Raw genomic sequence first — 25849 nt, forward strand, 5'->3', positions numbered from 1 at the left:
CATGGAGGAGTGAGCCTGTGTGTGCGGGAGGAGTGAGTGGGTGTTGAGAGAGGGAGGAAAGGGGAGAGGAAGTGTCTGGCCTGAGTATAGAGGCCTTCCTACTGCCTGGATCAGGAGCGAGACACCCTGTAACTTGATTCTTCTCTAAGTACCTCCAGGAATAACATAATTTCATTAAAAAGCAGTCATTTTTAAACTTGGGGGGAAAAGCCTTTTTTTTTTCCCAGAGACAAAAAGCATTCCTGCTCATTGGTTGTAAGAGTAACACTTGGCAATTTAAGCCCACCATTTTGGTAACATTTTTCTGAAACAGTACCGTCAACTACACTGGAAAAGCTAATAATAAAATCTGTGTTCTGCTACTAATTGGCTGGGTGGCTTCAGGAAACCTGCTTTACTTCTTTGGGCCTCCGTTTCCTTATCTGTCAAAGGAAAAGTTGGATTACCAGAGCTTTTAAAAAATTAATCCCTACTGCTAATTCTGCCCTTAGGTTCCCTGTCCACAAGGGTGGTTGGGTGGCCGTAAGGGAATGTAGGGAGGTGGTTTGAAGTACTCGGAACAAACTTAGAAAACCAGTGCATTAGTTCGTCTGGGCATCTTGTTAAAATGCAGATTCTGACTCAGTAGGTCTGGGGTGAGGCCCAAGTTTCTACATTTCCAATAAGATCCCAGGTAATACCGATGCTACTGGTCCATGTGCCACACTTTCGGTAGTGAAGAGCTGGGTGATTTTCTCCCCGCCCCCCCCCACCCCAGCCTTCTCATTCAACAGATGAAAGTGGGTCCTACACAGGCAAAGTGATTTTCCCAAACTTAGACAATAATCGAGTGGTTCACACCATATAAGAATTTCTGGTATTATCACTAGCAGCTTGATGACAATGTCACTTTCTACGTCTCTTCTATCCTTTCCAATGCTAAAACTTTGGGTGATAATATTTTGTGGCTTCACATTTCTCTGGATCCACTCTGGACTCAGTATTTTGGCCATACTATCTCATTCACTCTCACAGTTTTATGTCAAATCATATGCAGTAGTTGCTAGAAAAACTAAATTTGGCAGATAAACTTGAATTATTGAATTATTGAATGAATTTTCAATTCATTGCCTTAATCTCGGATAGAACGAGCCTTGGAGGTTTATGTTCTGTGCATGGAGAGAAAGTAAGAGTCCACTAAGGACAATGCCTGTTTTCTGATTCCATGAATTTTGACAGCTGTCTGTTAATGCACTTCAGGAGATCAGCTCTAGCAAAGGTTTTTAGACTATCAGGGGCCACTTAAGACTAGCCATCAGTTAATACCACTAGATCTTTTGCATTCTCTGTGTTATTGCCTTTAAGGAGCTAATGACAATAATCTGGTTGCTTTCTGTTAGATGAATACTCCTCTCCTGAGGTTGATTTTTTTCCACCCAGGGCGCACATCGCTAGGTATGGACACATTTTTGGTTGTCACAACTGTGGGGGCAGTGCTATTGGCATCTAGTGGGAAAAGGCCATGGGTGTTTCTAAAATTCCCACACTGTGCAGGACAGCACCCCACAATAAAGAAATATCTGGCCCTAAATGTCAACAGTGCCAAGGGTGAGAAAACTTATGCCAGACTGATGTGGGCAGGAAGAATTGGACATAATGATTGAAGAACTCCATCACAGGCTCTTTGGATGTATTTGACCAAATTCTTTATGCTCCCAATGCATTATTTTCCTTCAGAGAAAAAGTAATGATAACACAATAAACCGTCTGTGGTATGCTGGATACTGGACCCCCAAAATGTCCATGACTTAATTCCTGGGGCCTGTGAATATATTACTTCACATAGCAAAGAGGATTGTGCAGATGTGATTAAGTTAAGGATCTTGAGATGGGAAGATTATCTTAAATCGTCTGGATGGGCCCAATTAATTACAAGCATTCTTATAAGAGGGAGGCGGGAAGGTCAGATTTCAGATTTTTAGTGTATGAGAACACAATATGCAGTTAAACCTATAGTTATTTGGAACATTTTTCTCTAAGGGCATGGGAGGCACTTTGGGGTTTTGCATGAACATCGATGGTCATACTGATGAAGACGCCGGTGGGCCTAGCGGCTGGTTGAGAGACTCAAGCTAACTTTCTCTGTGCCACTTTCACAGGCAGTTTTTGGGCAGAAGAATTCATCAGGTATGTCGGAAAATGCAGAACACAAGGAACTATTGTGGCAGCGGCTGTACAGTTATTCATGAAATCTCCAAAATGACAAACCTTTGCTGTGCTCTCACTTAAAACGATTTCATTAATTTTTACAACAACCATACTAAGTTACTTGTTAAGATGATTATTATAAGTTTCTTACCGAAGCCTCACTGTAGTGCTGCTTTTCAATTTGAATCCCGAATAATGATGGTATCAGGTTTTTTCTGGTCCATATCAAGTATGTCTGTAAGCAATTAGATGGCATCCAGAGTGCAGCATGGAGTCTTACAACTGTAACACACAGTATATGTATTCATTGGTGTGCCAGCATGCACGGCAGCAGCCTCCTGCCCAGTCACTGCTCCCCACGCCCCTCAGCTCATGGAGTGCAACTGTCTCATCTACCTCTCCCCATTTGTGAAATGTCACAGTTTAGAATCATATAGTCCACACTACTACTACTACTCCTCCTCCTCACTCACACACACACACACACACACACACACACACAGGAGCAGATGAACATAACTAACATTTGCATAGTGCCTAATAGCCCACCAAGGGCTCTTCACCTCCATTCTACAATCCTTAGCACATTGTTGTTACCCATATTTCACAGATCAGGAAATGGGACTAAAAGAACCCCAGTGATATGTCTAATGTCAAAAAGGCAGTGGAGGCTGGCGGGCCTTGAATTTTCTTTCTCTGACTTAGCCATCACGGGTCCACCTGCTGTTAGGTGGCCCCACTGCGTGTGGGCTTTGAGACACGTGACAGGTGTAGAGCTCAGCCACAGTCATCGTGGTGATCACACTGAGAACTTAAGAGCAGGGGAGTTTTACCATGTGGCCCTGTCAGCTGCCCTCTAATGTTCTCCTGCTTTTAAGACTTTCTGTCTCTTCCTTTGGACCTTGGGAGATCTCCTCTTGGAGATCTTCACAGTTCTTAGTCTTGGGAAAGTAAGTTATTTCTCTGGCTTCTGGCTTTAGTATACAGCCCTCTCCCCAGGGTCCTCTGGTTCTTACTTTGTGGACCCCTTTATGAACTTACGCTCTCTGAAATCTATTAAATAAACCAATATGAAGTGAAATAAGTGATTAGCTACTTAATTGTTCTCTTGCTTCATTTTCATATATTGTAAAAAGGCTTATACTAAATGCTAAATATGTATCACTAAAATTATATGGTATTGTGGTAAATTCTACAAAAAGCTCAATGCAGGTCTTTGGTAAAAAAAACGTAACCCTTCATTCTACTATTGTTTTAAAGATGCAACATGTTCTTTAAATTCATTTTGCCTTTTCTGGGAATTTGTAGGATCAATTTAGGGCTACATGGTTAGTTCCAATAAAGCGAGGTTGTGAAGTTTTTAAAAGTAGCTACCTTTTGGAGATTTCCATTCCAGTATTGGATGTTAGGGTGTTTATTAGAGGCAAAATTCTTTTATGTAATATTGAAAACAAAAAAGACAAAAATAAGAACACTTGTATTGTTGTAAAGGTTGCTAAGTCCCCAGTTGAGTACCTCACGTGGGTAAGGTAGACTGACTATTAGAGCCATATTTTTTTTAATCACAGAAAACTGCCATGGTAGATGAATTAGCACTCTTACTAAGAACCTATTCAATTTATTACCATACTGCCGACTTAAATAAGCAAAATCAACATGACGTGGCCATAGGTTTTTCATATCCAGAGGTAAATTCTCCATGTTTGAATTGAAAGTAAAATCTTTTATTCCAGGTGGGAAGCCATCAGAAGAATTAGAAATAGAAAACCAATGTAGGGGAATTTTTAAGAAGACTCAAATTCTACAACACAGAGGAAAGGGGAGAAAAATGTAATATTGGCATAAGGTGTGGTGTAGAACATGTAGGGAAGGGTTAGCTTCATATCCTTTCTTCACACTGATACGTTTGTATTTGGCAAAGCTTTAAGTTCATGAGGAAACTGAGAAAGAAAGATTAGCAAGGATGGAAATAACGGCAGAGTAACTTTTATTAGAGTGTGATTAAATTAATATTACTTCATGGCTATGCTCTATGTGTAAAATAAAATCCAAAATAAAAGACTGAAAGGTGTGGCATTTGGAAGATATTCATGTTTTGAACACACCAGGAATATGCAAATTCTTATTCTTTCCTCTCAGCACTTTGGATGATAGTACGACTGTGTTAAACAGTATCCCTTTCCATCAGCTTTTGATGCCATTCTCTGCATTATTCACATTTGTCTTCTCACTGCCTGAGCTTTCACTTTAGTTGATTGACATTTTCCCTTAGAGTCTTTGTTATGTTAAAAATAAATTTACTTTTTTCCTCAGAGTGAGGCATTAAACTGGTACATGCACATTTTTTTTTAGACGATGGTAAAACTTGCAAATTGCTCGGAAATATTTTCTTCATGAAGAGCATAATTCAGTTGCACGTGTTACTGGAGAAAGTGGGGAGTGAAGTGTTGCCTTTTATTCTCCCCTTCCAGCTGTAGTTACACCAACAAATAGGATGACGATCCAGTCCAAGAATATTTCCATTTCTTTTAAGAGTGAGACCTTGAGGTCACTTGAATTCTTGTACTGCCTCCCCTTCCCAGAGCCTTTTAAAATTTTGGCAGCTTTTTGCAATTAGGTAATGGAAGCACAATTCCCGTTCAGAAAATTATTCTGCAAGGTGCCAAACTCAGACATTATAAAGCAAACATACAACTCTACCTTAAGAAATGATTCTATCATAAAATAATACTGACAATTTGCAAATAGCAACAGGAAATGGGTTCTTGAGGTTTGACAATTCTCCATTTCAGTAGGAAAAAGATGGGCAACTGGTTTGAACCAAATGACAAACTCTTATTAAAGAATAGCAGCTTCTCATGAAATAAGGCTTTGTGTCTCCTGGTCGCAGCATTTAGGCTCAAATGCTTGTAAATAATCCAGCAATCTTCTGACCCTCTTACTTTAGGAAGGGAAGCCGAGAGATGCATTGGATCTGAATCCTGACTCTACTTAGTAGTTGGACGGCATTGGGCAGTTTGTACAACCTCTTTGAAGCCCCATTTCTCCAGATACAAAATGAGAATAATGACCCCTGTTTTCTAGGATTGTTTTTAGGGTTATAGACAATAGATGTAAAATGTCTAGTACAGTTCCAGACACCATGGAGGCTCTCGATACCCAGTGATCCAACTCGAGAAGAGAGTTCTTAAAAATTCACACTCTGCGTGTGGTCCCTGTGGTGTGGCTGGCTTGCACCATCTGCTACTGAAAGGCCTGCGTGAATGCAGGAGCACCGTAGGATTTCAGATCTGATGTCACTGAGGTGCAGTCCCAGGACCCCAACCTAGTTGACTTTCCTGAAGAGTTTACTTCATCAATTCACTTAAAAAAAATTAGCTCATTTCAGATTAAGCCCCCAAACCTGCTTTCATGAAACGTTTGAGTTTTCAGCCTGTTTTGGTCTGATAGAGACCACGTTAGAGTCTCTCCTCGCCCACATACACGGTACTTTTGCTTGGCTGAGGGCATTCACTGATGTGAAAATAATCTTTGCAACATGACAATATTGGGTTAAATATTTGGGTTCTTTTAATGTGAGCCTGTTTGAGGCCCAGTCCGAGTAACTGGAAAGAATCATTCGATTGGAAGGATTCCCGAGGGTTCATTTGGAATTACTGAGTCACTGAAGCTCAGGCTGGAAGAAATCATGTAGTCCTATCCACCTGCTTCCTGGCAGGACCACCCACTCCTTTCACAAACTAGAATTTATCCTGTCCCCCCAAGTGCTGCTGCTGAGAAGGAACTTCTGGAAGTTTCAAACACTCATGAAAGATACGTACATATTGTTCCTAGTTACAGCTCTTCCTACGTCAAAATAAAGCAAAAACTGAATGGTCTACTTGTCTTAGTATGTGAAGTAAGTTTCAATTTGTATTTTCTCTCTTGTGATTTTATTCTAATTTTTCCAACCAGGAACCTCTATCTATCTATCTACCTATCTATCCATCTACCCATCCACCCGCATACCTAACCTACCTACCTATTCATTCATTCAACAAATTATGAGTGTCCACGATGCACCAGGCCTAGGGCTTGGTATGATTTTGGCAAATACAGAAAGGAGAAAAGGATACACATTGTCTTCTAATCCAGAGTCTCATGGGGGGAAAGATATGTAAAAGAATAACTTAAATATGATAAACATTATAATAGAGGTATGAAAAAATTCTGAGAGTACAAAGGAGAAAGGAAGTAACAAACTTGCTGGTGCTTTTCTCTCTGGATTTTTTCTGGAAAAAGCATCTTTCATTCAGAAGATAACAATTCTTTATTCTCCTTTATGTACTTAGAAGCATATATCACAACCCTTAAAGTCAGAAAGTTCTTCCTTCTGTAACACAAGTCCCTTGTGCAGGAGGGAAAGTGGGAAGGGAACTCACGCTGACTGAGTGGTAAGCACAGAAATGTTGTGAGATAGGTATTATTTTTCTCATCTTCCAGATTTTATTCACCATTGAATTTCTGATGTAAGGAGGTACTCAGTGAATAGTGCTGAATGGGTGAAAGAGGAACCTGAACATCAGAGAGGTTAAGTGACACATCTGAGGTCACAAAGCTAGTAAATTCTCATATATTCTGTGGTCTTTACACAACTCTAAGCCACTAAAGCCTTTTCCAATGCTTTTGGAATTGGTGGAGATGAACATCAGATTATATTTCTTTGTATAAAAGGTCCTCCTACACTTGGTCAAATCCAGTAGCTTCCTTGTGTTATTCCCTATAAAACTGCAATTAATTAGTTGACAGTCAATCCATTGCAGAGAGGCCCTAGAGCCTAACAATGAAGAGAACTGGCTCTGGGTTCAAATCCAGGCTCCTCTGCTTGCTAGCTACCAAAGCAAAAATGAAAACAAAAACAAACCCTGTAGTCTTCTCATCAATAAAGTGACAATAACAATAACACTTCTCTCATGGCGCTGTTCTGCTGATAAAAATAGGTAGCACATGCAGTGTCCTTAGAGTGTAGAGTCTGAATATAGAAGCCCTGAACACACATGGGCTAATATTCGATTGTAGCTGTCCCAGGTCTCAAGATATCCTTGAGGGTGGCAAAACTCTCCCTCAGTGACTTGTTTCAGAGACCTAACCAGGAAATTCTTTGGGTCTAACTCAAAGTGCCGCCTTCTGCTATAATTGCAAGCAGTTTCCTCAGGTTCTAGTCTCTGAGGAAATATGGAGCAGCTGGTCCTTCATATTCTTGATGGCTTTTACTAAGCCAGCCACACTTCAGAGTTTTTGTTTCTGAACTAAATGTACTCCCAAGTCAGAAACTCTTTCTACATAAACCTTTTTTTCCCTCCCTCTAATCTTCCAGTCTCCATTGGACCCTTAAGGAACATGGCCGTTGGGTGTGAAAATTTTGCAGATGGAAAATGCAGAGATTTTTCTTAGAAAATGGAGTCTACAATTGCTGACCTAGTGTTACTGGAAAATCTCAGCCAGGGGTAGGCGAAGTAACAGTTGCTAATGAAGTAACTCAGACATGGAAACTTCTCTGAATATTAAAAATACACTCAATCCATATTTATGTATCTTTTGGCCACAGTAATTCATCTTGTAAATGTGTTGGCCTATTTTTCTCATTATCCCAAATAGAGACTGTGACTTGGTCACTGCCATGCCAGAAACAGATTGAACCTTTTCTGCAAGCAGAAACCAATTTGCAAAAAGAATAGCAGAATTCTGGAAAGACTTACGAAGACAATTTATCTCCTCTTTCTCATTTGACGGACAGTCAAGCAAGGCTTAGAGAGGTTAAGTAACTTCCTCCAGATCATACACCAAGTTCGCGACAGTGAAATATTCTGACTTCCCTTAAGGATATTTATTTGATATCAAGAACTGCTTTTCATGTTGTTGATTTGAATAAATTTTTTTTTTTTAATTTTTTTTTTCAATGTTTTTTATTTATTTTTGGGACAGAGAGAGACAGAGCATGAACGGGGGAGGGGCAGAGAGAGAGGGAGACACAGAATCGGAAACAGGCTCCAGGCTCTGAGCCATCAGCCCAGAGCCTGACGCGGGGCTCGAACTCACGGACCGCGAGATCGTGACCTGGCTGAAGTCGGACGCTTAACCGACTGCGCCACCCAGGCGCCCCTGATTTGAATAAATTAATAGGCTATTATTGACATATGAAATGAAATTGCCTAACAATAAAATGAAACTATGTTATAAAAAGACAAGGGGAGACTTTCCATAAAATATTGAACAGATGTAATATCCCCATTTTCTGGGGACTAGAAAGAGCAGATAGTTATAAAATCCTGCAGAGAGAACATAGGCAGGAAGGTTGCTCGCTCCTTCTCCTTTTCTTTGCTATTATAAAATGTCACTTCCCATGTGTCCAGCTTCCATCTGGATTGAACATGGAAAAGGGCAGTCAGTAGTAATATTATTTAATATTCTTAAACTGATTTCCCTTGGCTTTTACAATTACCTAATGACTGTTTTCAAGCACGTCTTGGACTTAGAAGATTGCAACCTTGGCTCAGAAAAGAGCAGTCTTATTCCTCAGGCTATTTTCTTAAGCTCTGAAAGCTTTAGTGAAATAATGCATTATTATGTCACATATGGTGCTCATCTCAGAATACTGCTGTAAGCTGCTGAGTTCTATATCTGTAGTATGTATCCATATGCTGGTAGAGTGAGTATGTATGTGTGTCAACATTTATATGGAGAATGATCTTCTGTGCTTTTCATCTCTCAATATTTGGGACATTTTTATTTGTAGTGGGAGAAAGAAAATCCAAACATGTCTTTCAGTATAGGAGAATCAAACATGAATCTTGAGGAGTAGGTTTATGAATAAATTATTTTGTATTTCCTAATGTGAAAAATACCATCCAATAAATTTTTGTGGGTATACTGTTATTTTTCTAAATGACCTTTCAACAACATTATACGTACTAGTAACTATTTTGATGGAGAATTTGAATAATTCTGCCACAGATTTTGTTTTTTTAATCACACATATGGAGGAGTGAAGTTTGGAATGGCAATACAATTACCAAAAACACCCCACAACAACAATAGAAAAACGATGATCTAGTTTACTATTTGGGAGAACTTCTGGATGCCCAAAGTATTTACTTTCCTGGTTTCAAATTTTATCTTCTAGATGAGCATAGTCCTATCAACATATCCTCTAGTGCAAAGGTGTAAAATGTTTTAGCTTCCATATTCACTATTGTCTCCCTTTTCCATGGAATGAATAAGTCATGGGAATAAAAGGTGCAGCACAGGGAATATAGTCAATGATATTGTAATAGCTTTACATGGTGACAGATGATGGCTACACTTGTGGTGAGCATAGCATAATGTATAGAGATCTTGAATCTCTATGTTGTGTATCTGAAACTAATGTATCATTGTGCATCAACTATACTCAAACAACAACAACAACAACAACAACAGCAACAACAACACCATTAAGAAGCTACTTTTCAGGAAAAAAGCCTCCTCAAGGCCAATGAGGAAAATTTCATCCCAGCCGCTTATATTCCATGGTGTTATTGAGTCCAAGTTAGCAAGGCCAAACAATGATTGAGAAACAAACCAGCACTTGTTTGAGAATTATCACTGGCCAGTGACTCAGTCCCCAACATTTCAGACTGGTTGTTTTGGGAATTGTATGGCCTCAAGCACTGAAAGGCAAACTTGTTCACCCACATGTTGAGGGGCCAGAAAGCAAGGAAGATGGTAATTTGTTCCTCTGTATAAATATGTTCCACCCACTCCTAGCCACAAGTGGGAGTGAAGGATGGGGCTTTTGGCTTAAAGGGTGGAGTCACATTTGTCCCCCTCATTTCCTTGTAGGGATGTTGGGGAGACCAGTGAGATCATGTCTATGAAGTGGATTGATTGGAATGTGCTCATGTGGTCCAATGTAAATTATGCCAGCAAGATTTTTTTTTCAATTCCCCCTTTCTTTTCTCACAAGTCACAAACCATTGGCAACCTGTGCAGATTGTCCCATGTCCTTAGGTTCAAATCTCTCTGCCAACACACTCGTGGTAATTCATTTATGGTCTGTGTGTAAATAGCCAAACCCTAGCTCTTTGTCTTTCAGAACCTTCCCATAGACAGCTGGAGCTGTTCTGAGTGCGGAACTGTATGGAAAAGTACAGAGGGGCCCAGTGTCTAGCATATTCATCCTAAAGTCACATAATATTTGGGTACTCTACAGCTTGCCTGGGATGGTATTCAGAAGTTCCCTATTAGCTCAACATAGTGCTGGAAGTCTTAGCCTCAGTAATCAGACAACAAAAAGAAATAAAAAGCATCCAAATTGGCAAGAAAGAAGTCAAGCTTCTGCTCTTCGCGGATCACACGATACTCTACGCGGAAAACCTGAAAGACTCCACCAAAAAACTGCTAGAACTGATACATGAATTCAGCAAACTCGCAGGATATAAAATCAATGTATAGAAATCAGTTGTATTTCTTAAAATTTTTTTTTCAACGTTTATTTTTTGGGACAGAGAGAGACAGAGCATGAACGGGGGAGGGGCAGAGAGAGAGGGAGACACAGAATCGGAAACAGGCTCCAGGCTCTGAGCCATCAGCCCAGAGCCTGACGCGGGGCTGGAACTCACGGACCGCGAGATCGTGACCTGGCTGAAGTCGGACGCTTAACCGACTGCGCCACCCAGGCGCCCCGAAATCAGTTGTATTTCTATACACCAATAATGAAACAGCAGACAGAGAAAGCAAGGAATTGATCCTATTTACAATTGCACCAACACCATAAAATACCTAGGAATAAACCTAACCAAAGAGGTATAAGATCTGTATGCTGAAAGCTATAAAAAGCTTATGAAAGAAATTGAAAAAGACACAAAGAAATGGAAAAACATTCCAAGCTCATGGATTGGAAGAACAAACATTGTTAAAATGTCTGTACTACCCAAAGCAATCTACACATTCAATGCAATTCCTATGAAAATAACACTAACATTCCTCACAGAGATAGAAAAAAATTTAAATTTGTATGGAACCAGAAAAGACCTTGAATAGCCAAAGTAATAGATCAGTGACATGGACCACTTTCTTACACCATACACAAAAATACACTCAAAATGGAAAGACCTAAATGTAAGACAGGAAACCATCAAAATCCTAGAGGAGAAAACAGGCAACAACCTTTTAGACCTCCGCTGCAGCAACTTCTTACTAGACATGTCTCCAGAGGCAAGGGAAACACAAGCAAAAATGAACCATTCGGACCTCATCAAAATAAAAAGCTTCTGCACAGTGAAGGAAACAATCAGCAAAACTAAAAGGCAACCATGGAGAGGGAGAAGATATTTGCAAATGACATATCAGATAAAGCGTTAGTATCCAAAATCTGTAAAGAACTTGTCAAACTCAACATCCAAAAAAACAAATAATCCAGTGGAGAAATAAATGGGCAGAAGACATGAACAGACACTTTTCCAAAGAAGACATCCAGATGGCTAACAGACACATGAAAAGATGCTCAATATCACTCATCATCATCAGGGAAATACAAATCAAAACCACAATGAGATACCACCTCGCACCTGTCAGAATGGCTAAAATTAACAACTCAGCCAACAACAGATGTTGGCGAGCATGTGCAGAAAGGGGAACCCTTTTGCACTGTTGGTGCACAATGCGAAATGGTGCAGCCACTCTGGAAAACAGTATGGAGGTTCCTCAAAAAATTAAAAATAGTCCTACCCTATGAACAAGCAATTGCACTACTAGGTATTTATTAGTTCAAAATTGCTTTTAGACACCTTGTATACTTTCATGAGATATACTATAAGATGTCCTATATGAAGAAGCTGAGTAAATGGAGGATTATACTTCTAAGTGATCCACAGTGACCTGTGACTGTCATGTATTAATTCAGTCCTTTTTGGTACTCTCCCTGTAAGACATGAAGCCAATTTAAAACCAGTGGCTTCCATGAAAAGTTTCCTGAAGCACATTTCTGCTGTCATTAGGGAATGCTGGTGAATTTCTAAATAATTGTGATATCTTGTTTTTAAGAAATATAGCAGATAACAAAATGGAGGAGAAGGAGGAAAGATTTGGGTATGGGTTTTAGAAAATAATTATTAAAAATTGGTTATGTTTACATGAATTTTGGATTTTGAAGCACAATCCGATCACATTATTGTTACTCTTAGAATAGTCATTTCTTGATGCTTACTCCTTAAATTCCTTTGCATGTAGCTGCTAAACTGATGTTTCCAATGCTATTGTAATGGTATCTTTTAAAAGGTTTTATTTTCTATTTGTTTCATGTTTATAGTATACAGAAGCGAATTGCTTTTTGAATATGAGACCTTGCATCCAATGGGTTTGATAAATGCACCTCTTCATTCCAATAATAACTAATGAAAATAGTATCTTTTTACTTGGCAATTATTATACCTTTTAGTCCTATTTCTTGATGTATTGTACTGACTAGGACCCCTAATATAATTTATTTATTTATTTTTAAATGTTTTCTTTCATTTTTTGAGAGAGAGAGAACAAGCTGGGGAGGGGCAGAGAGAGAGAGGGACAGAAGACCTGAAGCAGGCTCTGTGCTGACAGCAGTGAGCCCCAGGCGGGGCTCAAACTCACATACAGTGAGATCATGACCTGAGCTGAAGTTGGAGGCTCTACTGACTGAGCCACCCAGGCGTCCCTCCAATATAATTTGAACAAAAGATGGTGAGAGTAGGCATTCTTGTTTTGTCCCAAAAGCCACAAGTAAGGTTAATATTTGTAGAACTTTTTGCTAAGTATGCTATCAGCTTAAGATAGTTTGCTGGGCACTTTTATCATCAATGGGTGTTGGATTTTACCAAATGCTTTTTTCTAAATTTATTGAATTTATTATGTAGCTTTCTTCTTTTTAATGGTAATGTGGTAAATTACATTGATTGGTTTCTGAATCAGAAACCACCTTGCTTTTCTGAAATAAAGCCAATTAGGTCAGGCTAATATTGTTTATGATTTCTGTACCTATGTGTCTGCTATTTTTCTTTTTTGTAACATCCCTTTCAAGTTTTGGCATCAAGATTATGCTGGGCTGATAAATAATACAGAAGTGTCTCTTATTCTTTTTCCTATCCCTGGAAGTGTTTGTTTTAGATTGGAGTTATTTATTCTTTAAGTTCTGTGGTAATTTATAGGTGAACTACCTGGGTGTAGTTTTCTTTGTGGAAAGGTTATAAAAATAGGTCCAATTTCTTTAATGATATTGAGCCATTCAGTTTTCCTGTCTTTTTCTGTGTCCGTTTGGCAACACTTTCATATAAGTTGTCATATTTACTGGCATAAAGTGTTTTGTAATATCTTCTAATGATCTTTTTAATGTCAGCTGATAGTTTACAATGCTATTATTCTTACAACCAGTAGTAACGCCAAAAATGATTCTTCATTCTTTGAAGCTTGCCAAGCCATTTCATATTGATTATCACATTTATTTATGTCATTAGATGAGACAAAATAACACTGATGTGAATCACACATTCTTTTTATCTCTGTGATTTCAAATATTTCCACTAATGGAAGTATTTCTTTAGCCACAGGGGGAGTCAAAAACTAGTTATGTTTGTGTTTGGAGGCTTGGGTGAACTGAGGTACACCACCAATATCTCATTAATGTTTAAAATATTACCTTCCAGCTGCCTTTTGTTCTTGAGATTATTCCAAGGGTGAGTTGTTAAATGTATGAACACCCTGGATGAAGAATGTGATGTTCAGTGAAGATGATAGGCAATGTTATTAACTAAAATACTTCTGGTGTCAGATATTTCAACATTAAACAGCATAACCTAGTAATTCTGTCACAGAATTCAGCATCTTTAGCTTTATTAGTAACCCATGGGTAACTTGGGCAAATAACCTAACTACCTTATGGTACTTTTTCCCAGTATTTGATGGGGAGTTAATATAATTTTCCCTTTGTGCATCTCTGGTGCTCATGGCAAATAATGGAATATTGTATGTAGTACCTTCTGTTCTTGGGGTCATCCAGAAAGAAGGTCCTAATCCATGAAATTGTTAGAGGCACTCTTGATTTTTTTTCCCCCACTCTGGGTCAAAAACAAAGCAGGAAAGATCATTATAGAAAGAGATTTCAGGGGGAGCTTCAGAACCTCAGTGTACCATAGTTCTGGCTCTTTCTGCCACATCTGCAAGGCATTCAGTCCAGCCCTCTCGTGAAGTGTCATGGGGCTATCTGAGAAACTGATAGTGGAAAGTACATATTCCCCCAGACTACAGAGGGAATGATAAGTAGAAAGAACAACCAAACAAGAGGACATTCCTCTAATTACTACTAGACTGCCCTAAGAAGACAGTGAATTTTGAGCTTGAGAGGACTTGCAGAGGTCACTGAATCTTGTGCCCTAGTATTCCCCTAAAGAAAACTGAGTGCCCAAAGTTTAAGCAACACCTTTAGTTGAGAAACTAATGTTATTGCTATGCCATTCTTTAAGGAAATTCAGATTCCAAAATTCTAGACATGAAAACAGATAAACTAGGGTCTTTATTACTTTACAAAGGGATTTCATTATTCAGTCCTCCAGTATTTATTAAGCAGCACATTCTTAATGCATTTAAGAATTGATTTAACTTACATTTTATTTTCATGCAGTTTTAGCAACACATTTTTTATTTTTTAATTTTTTTTAATTTTTTTAAATTTTTAAAAATTTTTTTTATTTTTGGGACAGAGAGAGACAGAGCATGAACGGGGGAGGGGCAGAGAGAGAGGGAGACACAGAATCGGAAACAGGCCCCAGGCTCTGAGCCATCAGCCCAGAGCCTGACGCGGGGCTCGAACTCACGGACCGCGAGATCGTGACCTGGCTGAAGTCGGACGCTTAACCGACTGCGCCACCCAGGCGCCCCGCAACACATTTTTTAAGGAAAGCAAGGTGTGCCGATATTCTTTCTGTGATTGGCTATTGAGAGCTCAGTCATATACTTGGGTGTTTACCAGGGCACACATGACTGGGACAATTTATGGCATTTTCCCTGATGGTGAGGTATGTGAATGTTGTTGCTTTTATTGAACAAAATGTGGAGCCTGAGCTGTACAGAGAGGGTGGGCCATGAGCTGAAGCTTTCATGTCTGAGGCAGTGGCAGGATATTGCTTTCCTTCTTGTCAGCCACACCTTCCAGACTTTTCTTTTTAAATGGATACAATACATTTTATCACAAAGGTATATTAAAAATAGAACAGAGTTGGGTGGAGTAGCAATACCACAGTCCAAAACCTTCACCTCCGAGTTGCCAGGGTGGAGTGAGCAAGGCACTCCTTGCCAAACATGTTTATCTTGGCCCACAGGACCAGCAGGGGTGGGGGTGAGGGCCCTCTCGGGCCACAGAGCTGAAGGGTTCTTCTGTTGCCACAACTCCCTCCATTCCCAAGAGATTTCCTGTAAACAGTCCCAACAAAGAGTTTTGATTGAAAAAAATAAGGCTTATTTGGATTCATTACTTTTAGGATGTCCATTCATGAAAAACGCAAGAGATCATGAAAACTGATAGCACAAGATTATTTCTATATGCTTCAAAATATTTTGCCCTGAGATTTTTGCATAAAACCATGAAATCATTAGGCTAGGTTATGGCTAGGAACGCTTTGTTAGAGATGCCTGTGTAAAATTCTCATGGAAAATTTAAATATAATAATAATAACATATATTAAGGGCTCTTCTAAGTGCTTTATATGTATTAATTCATTCAGTCCTTATGACAGCCCTGTGTGGTAGGCACCATTGTCAGCAGCAGCATCCCTATTGTTCAGATGTAGAAACTGAGGTACATTGAGGGTAAAAAACTTGCCTGTGGTAACATGATTCATAGTAAGTGGTGAAGTCTGATTTGAAACTTAGGCAGTCTGACTCCAGAACTGGGAATCTTAGCATATATGTTCTGCTACTTCTTTAAAAATGGCATATAAAATGAGGTTTGAAAAAATACCCCCAAATCAACAATTACCTCAAAATCAGAGTGAAACAAAGGTGGGAAAATAAAATAATAATAAAAAAAACAGGAAAAAAAATTTCTTTCCAAATATTGTTCGTCAAGATTTACTTTCACATATTTATGTTAAGAACTAATAATAGGGAAATTGATCAATATAGTGAATGAAAAACATATTAGTCACACGAAAGGCAAGAACTGTTTTAATATATAAGGATCTATCAAATGATTTAGACAAATTCGTGGGTGGTCATTTCACAATGGCTTTTGAAAGGAAGAAAGATATCCCTAATATCTGAGTCTGAAAACTCACTCAGATTCCTTTTTAGTAGAAAATGTAAAGATTTTAACTCTTAATCAAGGAGGGCAACCAAGCCCTTCTCTCTCATACTTGTCTGCCAAAGTGATACTAAACTATGTGTTGCCCATTTACTAATTACATCTAGTAATGTAGACTTATGATTTTGTACCATTTTTCACAACAAAGTGTTTCTTAAATGTTAAAAAATTTCACAAACAATGGAAGAGTCAAGAGAAAGTTTGATATTTCAAAGAAGTAAGTCTATGTCTTACTCACAAAGCATTACTTCAATAAGGCATTGAACAAAATCCTATAAAAATCCCCAGATTTACTTTTTCAGCTATAATATTGATTTCTGGAAAGGTTGGTTGGATAAGTAGAAGTAAGAAATGTATCTTCTAAGTTGAAATTCATAGTAATGCCAGCTATAAAATAGATTTAAAAATATTAGCTACATAGATGAGTTCAAATGCCAGAAAGGGAAATCTCTGAGTAGCAGGAAATGGAGAGAACTTAAGTCATTGTAATGAGCAGTGGCTGATGCCAAGAAGGTTAAAGGTAGTAGAACGGATATAGGCCTTAGAAGCTAATATCTAAAGCTCTTTGTGCAATGGATAAATATATCCGGAATAGTTTGTCCAATTCATGAAGGGAACTAGGAAACTCTGCTCCAGAGACAGGCCTGGTATGGGGATGTGGCATGGAAACATCATCTGCTCTGAGTCATGGGTGGAGAGATTTGTGGAAACTGAAGGTCCAATCTACACTTGCTGTGAGACCTGAATTTGAATAACCCAAGTAGTGTAGAAACAAAACTTCAGAGTTTAAGGTAAAGCTGGAGTAAAACTGGTGAAACTTGTAGAGCTACAGCAGAGGAAATGCAATGATATTCCTAGAGGAAGCTCCACACATCAGGGTGTAATCAGTATGGAGGTGAGAGGCAGTTTTTTCTGAGGTTGAGCTTGCAGTTGGAAATTACAAAGCACAAGCAGGAACTTACTGATTAAGAGAGAGTTAGTTGATGCAACTAATGCAAGAATTTTATTAGATAAATTAAATTCTTGATGGTATAACTATCTAAAAGAGGCTTAAAATAAGTGTAAAAATAAGTGTATTAGGAGTGATAAAATCATAAAGAAAAAGAAAATGATAAACATAAAACTCAGGATCACAGTTACTTTTGGGAAGAAGAGAGAGGGAAGAGACCAAAGAGGCACACAGCATGGATTTGGCTCCAAATCTTACCAGGGCAGTGTTACGTGCACTGGTAACAGTCCATGTTAAAACTAGATATAAAACTAATATAGGAATGTTCATGGTATTGTTATTCTTTAAACCTTACACATGTTATAGCTTTTTAAAGTATATTTAGTACCCAATAAAAAAATAATAAAATTAAAGCCTTAAAAAACACAGGTAATATTGTAAATGATGAATGCACAGCAGCAGAAACATTAGAAGTAACATTTTAAAACAAAAAAAGCACATATACTACATAAAAAAATGATTAATGATAAAAGATTGAATAAATTCATGGGAAAAATGAAGGGCATGTTGAACAAAAGGACAGATTTTTAAAAAAAAGAATCAAATACTAATTATAGAAAAGACATGTTCATTAAAAATGAATATATGTTATTAAAATAAGACCCCAAGAGATGAGTTAAATAAAGCACTGGATAAACTGAAGCATGAGGAAAGCACTAAAAAATGCAATCTGAAGACATAAAGAGATGGAAAATAGAAGTTAAGAAAGCATAGAAGTCAGGGATGAGTAGTTTCCATACACATTTAATGGAAGTACCAAAATCTGCCTTATGAATCAAAGTAATGGTTATTTTTACATGAAACAAATGATGTCGTCTAGGAAATTTAGATACTGACATAGTGAAGAGGTTTTCAATAGCTTTGAAAATGCAGAAGTTACTAATTAAATTTTACTGCTCTGAGCTGTGGAGATTCCCTGTGGATTTGTTAGTTTTGTGTTGGGATATCCAGAGCCTTCTAGGTTTCACCATTTCTAGATTACTTGTGTCTTTTCTCTGTTAAAAGTTGTAAGGCTCTAAAGTGGGTAAGTTCCATATAATTCAATTGGTGTGTTCTATAGATAATCAACAGAATAACTAAGTTCCCAAAGTCCTGCTTCTTTCTTTTGTAGCAGGTTTAGGAGAGACAGTCTAGATAATCGAATACTTAGTTATTTCAAACTTGGGTGTACATAATTAAGAGCTTTAAGTTTTCTACTTTGGAACATCCTCTCATCAATGAAATTTTAAAATGTTTATATTCCTTAAATCAGCTGAAGAATTGTCTTTTCTTTTTTTATTAAAAATTATAAAAAATGTTTATTCATTTTTGAGAGAGACAGGGTGTGAGTGGGGGTGGGGGAGGGTGCAGAGAGAGAGGGAGACACAGAATCAGAAGCAGGCTCCAGGCTATGAGTTGTCAGGACAGACCCTGACAAGGTGAGTCTTGAACCCACGAACTGGGAGATCATGACCTGAGCTGAAGTCAGACACTTAACAGACTCAGCCACCCAGGAGCCCCTTGAGAATTGCTTTTTCTACAATACTCTCAAAGAATGTTTTGATATTACGTATATCTTAATTATTACCTTTATTTTTTTATATTTAAAAAATAATGTTATTCCTATTCCTTTGAAATTATTTTCCTTTCCACTGGTCCATGTTCCTATTCTTAAAAATATTTTTTTCTTCAAGGATTTTGGTTCTGTTGTAGATTTGTAGAAAATTGTTACAAAGGAATTATACTTTTGAAACTTCTCTCTACACCTCTTTACACAGTATTTCTCCTTCTCTCTCTCCCCCTTCTTTCCTCCCTCTCTCTCTCCCATATACACATACACCCACCCCAGAAGAAATTGCATATGTCACAACTGGTGAAGGAAAGAAGACAAACAATCCAGCATCCCAAGAGGCAGTAAAAAGAGGGTGCCTTTACTAATAGACTGTGAGAATCCTCTGCTTTCTCTCTGAAAGCTGGCACCAAATGTGATTACCTATCACCATTGGACAACAGGATGACTAACTCTGATTAATATTAGGTCTGACTTTCTATGAATGGAAGAGTAATAAATGTGTAGTCCCATTCAATATATTTCATATAATCATATTTGATATGCAAGAGGAGATATGGTCATTATTACTCAATTTTTGGCACAAAAAACTTCCTATAACGGTTACAACTTAAAAATATTTGTCTTTTACGTAATTACTGCTAATGCAAGTGATACCACTTTTTATTATTTTACGTTATTTGAAAAATGAGCTCTTCAGCTGAAGTACAAAATATGTATATATTGTAAATCAAGGCAAAAATGCCAAGTCTGAAATAAACATGTGAACTATAAACCATCTTTTGTCTTGGGTCCTAGAGGTGATATATTACATATGTTTTCAAGTCAGACATTGTACAGGATTTTGGTGAACTCAAAAAGGCTCTGGGAAACTTTTTTTCCTCTTGGAATGGAGTGACATTTCTGGCTTTCTCTAGAATTCTTATTATAAAACACATCTTCCTTCTAACTCCGAACACTTGTAATTTTCTCTCTCCTACCTTCCTTAAAGAGATGGAGAATGACTTACATGGTTATTATGTGGCATATCAGAGTGGAATCCCACTTTTAGTGCTACAAAGGCATATTATTCATTCATTCAACATATGCTAGCCTTAAGATAGTCTCCATCTGGAGTCTATACTATGCTTTAACAGACCTTGCTCCTGCTCAGAATCACTTTCATTCCTTTTTCATTGATCTGATAACTCCTCATCCTTTAAATTCAACTCAAATGATAGCCCAGCCTCCTTAATCTGGTGCAGAGCTTATCCCCTGTGCTCCCACTGCTCCCTTGCCTTTCTCTTTCACAGCATTTATTATGTTTTACTATAGAATTCTGCAGCAGATAAACTTTAAAATGGTCCCTAATAATCCCTGAATCCATCCTGTTAGCAGAAATTTCCCTATTGCCTTTTTTACTTGCATGCTTTGATAAAAGAAGCAGCCATGTTGGGGAGATGCGTGTAGCAAGATTTTTTAAAGTAGCCTTTGGATAATAGCCAGTAAGAAACTGAGGACCTCAGTCTAGTAGGCCATAGGAACTGAATCCTGCCAACAACCACATGAGATTGAAAGTGAATCCTTCCCCAGTTGAGCTTTCAGATGAGACCTCAGCCCTGGCTGACACCTTGATTGCAGCCTTGTGAGAGAAATACTGAAGCAGAGGACTAGCTAAACCATGCCCATCCCTGATCCACTAGAGCTATAAGATAATAAATGTATATTGTAGATTGTATTAAGCTGCTAAGGTTGTAAGTTACTTGTTACATAAAAACTTGCACATCACCTATTTATTTATTACTTTTCCATTGGATTATAAGATTCTTCAGAATGGATGCCCTGTGTTATTTACTTTTGTATCCTCATACCCTAACACGATACCTGTCACATAGTAGCTGCTTAATAAATATTTTTTGAAGAGTGCGGTTGTGAAACAAGTACACTGACTTTGTAAAAAGGAACTCAGCTTTCTGCCACCAACTTTATAACTTCATTTCATTCAAATTCTGAGCCTCATGTTTTTTTATGTGAAAAATTAGAAGTATATTAGACTTAATGTACCTCAACTCAGTTTAAGCACTTTCCATAGCTCAGTTTTTTGGTTTAAAAGTAAGTATTAATGATGTGTGTGAGGCTGTGTTATAATTTAGTAGATGACTTGGCTTTCAATGCATTTCTATATTAGGGTATCTTTTAAACTGAATGACACCAAGAATAGTGTATCTTTGACTTTGAAAAACGATTACTTAAAAAAAAAACCCTAAAGGATTAAATAGTGAAAACACAAAACTGGAAATAACTCATGAAAAATCGAAATCAGTTTTAAAAATGGCATTTGATGACATGTAGCATAACATTCAACAGCTTTCTTAATTAAGTGGACTAAAAACCAGATAACACGATAACACAATTTTAGACAGGAATTTCTTTTTCCATACTGACAGGAAACATTTGTTTTGTTTTAGCGAGACTGTTTTTAAAAATGCTATTTATAATAGCTTTGCCAAAGTTAAAAAAGAGGTCTACAAATTCTCATTCATTTTTAATTTTAAAAAAAATTGCTGCTGCATTATCTTTTCAAATGTTTCTTCCCTTTCACTGAGTGTTTAGCTGATAGGAAAATCATGATTCACGCCTTAAGCCTGATGGGCAAGACATTTTTCATTTTCTGGGCCAGCACATATGGAGAAGATAATTCTTATTAAACACATTAGATAATTTGTGATTAAATCAGTTAATTTTCAGTTGGAGCTACCTTTCCTTCCTCTCCACCCTCTTCCTTAAGTGTTATTTTCCCAAGGACAACCAAGCAGGCACAGGTGATACTGAATTTTTGTTATTTACAAGAAGAGAAGGAAAAGCTACAGAGAACAGATTGGTGGTTTCCAGAGGTGGGGGTGGGAGGTGGAGGTGGGCTAAATAGGTTGAAAGGTACAAACTTCAAGTTATAAAATAAATATGTCAAGGGGTGTAATGTATATCAGGGTGACTATAATTACTAATACCATACTGCATATTTGAAAGTTGTTAAAAAGAGTTGATTTCACAAGCCCTCATCACAAGAAAAAAATTGAAAAAAAAAACTAGAAGAGTAGATGGTGAAGAACACTTTTATGTAAGACTTGGGTTCCTCATAAGTCCATCTATGGACATTTCATTCCTTCTGTTTTTAATCTTTACAGACAACCCCTGAAACACTGATTGAAAGAAGGAATTAACATTCCTCATGGTGTCCCAATACAATATTTTTATATCTTCCCTTAAAAGCATCCTGTTCCATTATTTCCTATCATAAGAGAGGGACAGGAAACAATGACACATTCACCCTAAAGTACTGGCAGTAAATTAGAATAGAAGGGAGCCACAGACAGAGAAAAATTCTTCCTCCCAACAGTAGGGATGGTCTTCTGAAGGGAGGCTGCACACTATTTGGGGGTACCTACAAAATAAAAAGAAAACCATTCGTTTAGGTAGAATAGTTTTGGAAGAAAAGGTCAAAGGAGATGAAGCTTCCTGATATCTCTTTTTTCTCCACTATTCACAACATCGGGTATATGATTTTTATTATGCATAAAACCAGCAATAATAGTTTACCAATGATGTCTCTTGCAGTGAAGTGAGCTCAGAACAGAACCTAAAGGAACAGTTTAGGGAGTACAGAGCTCCATTAGGTGACAGCATATTACAGCAGGTAAAACTAGGGCTTTGGAATTAAGTGAAGGAGGGCTTGAGTTCAGGTTCTGTCACTGACTAGCCACAGCACGTGCTGTGCAAGCTACCTAACATTCCTGCATCTTTTCCTTCATCTACAAAATGCAGATTAGGATTCCTTTTGTATAGAATGATCATGAATACAAAACAAAATCATCACATATGATAAATGCTCTCCACGGTACATGGTACAGAATAAGCAATGAATGGACAATACATTAGCCTGGCCTTACATTGTCAGATGAGGGAAATGAAGACTGGAGGTTAAGGCATGCCAGGGACATGTGGTTAATTACAAAATTTTTGATGGCACAAAGGGGATTTCGTCCACAAACTCAAAGTTTTGTTTTAAAACTATTTTTCTTTTCAATTGCTGTAGCACCTGTTTGAGAAAAGTAGACATGTCCCTTATTTGTGAGAGTGTGAGGGAAATACAGAGAGGGAAACTGGGTTATATAAGGATGTGAAACAAGTTTCAACAGAAAACTGAAACCAACAAAATTAAATGAAGCCATGCCTCCCCCAAACCTTCCACACTAATCTGAATTTTTGTTCTCTGAATGCATATATTACAGAGGGATGTATCTAATGTGAGGATCCAAAAAAGTTAGTTGAAGCTATGGATGTGAAAGCAAAACCACATGGACTGCCACACTTTATTTATCTGAGTTGTGAAGGGGAGAAAACCCAGTGAGGAGGCCCACAAAATGAATCAAATCCCAAGCAGGATTCTTACTTGTGAATTGTGAGTTGTGGCAAAATGTTTCCAATTTGGGACTCTGGTGACATTAGACTCCAGGAGCTAATGAAACATGTTGAAGCCCAAGGAGCTTTCTCAAACAGACATAAAAGATGGTCTCATCAAATGTTTCTGTTTTTAATTTCTCACCAGGAATGCATGTCATTTTTAAAGCACTGTCCCTGCTCTTTGCCCATATGGTGGATTTTCTGATGATGGGAGCATTTAGAGAATGCTGTGAAGGTTCAGAGTGGAGTTTAGGAATTCTGGGTGTGAGGTCTCTATGATTTCATCAGGATTTGTGACGTGATATCCACAAGCTTATTTTAGCAGGTTTCAGATTGAAATCTAGAGTTTCTGATCAATATCTCAAGTACCTAATTCTATATTCAGAATTTAATAAGTACTTAGTGAGTGTTTCCATCACTGCTTACAAAAAAAAAAAAAAAAAGGCACTATGCTAGGCCCTGAGAGATGTGAGTAACAGACAGAAAATCTTTTTTGTAAATAACAAATAACAAGATGTTGATGGAACTTGTCCTCTGGCACTGAAATTGATGTGTAGGGTCCCAGTTGAAAACAGAGAAGTGGTAAATCTAAAAAGATCCCCCAATTGTTCCTCATACCCCAATGTGGCCTTACTAAGGAGATCCCAGAAGGACCAGCTGTGGGATAATCAAACTTAATGTTTCTTCTTGTCTCCATTATCCCTTGCCCTAATCCCCTTCTATCTGAGGAAGTGTGAGATGGGGAGAGTTAGGAACTGAGAACATCAATTGTGGGGGAGTCAGTGTTTCTGGTGAGAAGCTTTTCCTATGAGAGGGAGGGAGATGGTGGATGCTTTCCACTCCCCAAAGTCCAGAGTGGGTGCCAGAGAGTGAGGGGCTCCAAGAACCTCATAGGAAGGTTGAGAATTCCTGCAGAAAGGGGGGCCTGCAGGCTCCAAATCAATGACTTGTGATGTAATTTCCACTGTATGCAGAAAACAGAGGTAGAAAAATTTACGGAATGGAAGCAAGATTAGGAAAAAGCTGAAACTAATTATTTTTTTTAAATGTGTGTGGGGCAAATTTTGAACATATTCTAAATTTTTAAAAGTTCCAAAGAAACCTGGCTCCTGTAACGGATCCAGGTATATCCCTTTCTGTGGGAAAAAACAATCTTAATGATCTTCATCTCTTTCTCATCAAGCTTGTTTCCTCTAGTATAAGGTTTTCATGAGTTTAGAAATCAGTTACAGAAAACAAAATAACAATGGTCATTGCTGGAAAGTAAGAATTATAGGTCAAAGACTCAGACTCGGCTTAATTGGGATTTGATAAATTTGTAGAGCCTATTGCAGGGAAAAGGCAAAACACAATACTGCCACCACCTGTTTGATCAGGACTCCTTTAAAAATCAACAACAACAACAACAACAACTGTGTATTTACTTCAGCTCTGCAACCCAATGTTAAAAAAACATTATGAGGACAGGAAACAAGAATTCTGAGGGGACTTGGAGAAAACAGAAGAGGGATGTGAGCCCTATCACCTTGGCCCGTGCTATGCCTGAAGAAACGGATACACATGCACTCTGAAGACTTTCAAACGGATGCTCTGTGCTTGATGGGATGGTTAGTAAAAATGACGAGTGATCTATGGTAGATATTGCCTTCGGTGAGGAAAGAATCAGTATTCCTCATTATTCTCAGCTCTGGTGGTCATATATCTGAAGCCCTTTACACCTGGATTCGGCAGAGTGGATTCTCCTACCTAGAGTGAAAGTCAGCTACAACACATCAGTCAGAGATGCCATTGTTTCTCTTTGAGCAGCTGAACCACAGTGGCTTGGTTACTTCCTGCCTGAGCCATGCATGCCCTTCTCCAGCAGCCAGAGACGACGGGAAGACAGACTTCTTGGAAAGCTAATGGCTAGTAGGCAAAATGACCTAACTCATGGTTTCAAAGCTGAGTTGATGCCATTCTGTGATGAGAAGCCTTTAGGAAACCTTTGAAGTCTGCGTTAGGAGCCCCTAACTCAGAGTGCTGCCCACACCATGTCCCTCCGCCCCCACCTGGTACTCTGTAATTCCATTACCAAAAACACATTTCACATTGTTTTCTTGACCTTAATTGAACTGAATAAGGGTCTTGTTTATTTTTCTGATCATTGAATATCCAGGGCTTGGTAGAGCCCTGGCTTATTATAGTAGGCACTGAATAATTATTTCTTGATTGAACGGAGGAATGAAGAGAAGCTCTGAAGGACTGACATGGGTTTGAAGAGTTCAGCTCTGCGTGTCCTATGAGTCTGTGGTGGTACTTGCCCTTTCTTTAGCGACAGTGG

General features: G+C 38.2%; 1 protein-coding gene across 3 annotated transcripts in view; it reads right to left on the reverse strand.

Moving 5' to 3' along the window:
• Positions 1-25849, reverse strand: part of COL8A1 (collagen type VIII alpha 1 chain) — a 153124-nt gene that overhangs the window by 107536 nt on the left and 19739 nt on the right. The window contains exon 2 of one of the 3 annotated variants that reach the window (XM_058731630.1): positions 2339-2469. The exons of the other annotated variants lie outside the window; for them this stretch is intronic. The gene's annotated coding sequence lies outside the window, so the exon portion shown is untranslated. The remainder of the gene's footprint in view (positions 1-2338; positions 2470-25849) is intronic. 3 annotated transcript variants of the gene reach the window in all.

This window comes from Neofelis nebulosa, chromosome 5, assembly GCF_028018385.1.
Source record: "Neofelis nebulosa isolate mNeoNeb1 chromosome 5, mNeoNeb1.pri, whole genome shotgun sequence".
NCBI lineage: Eukaryota > Metazoa > Chordata > Mammalia > Carnivora > Felidae > Neofelis > Neofelis nebulosa.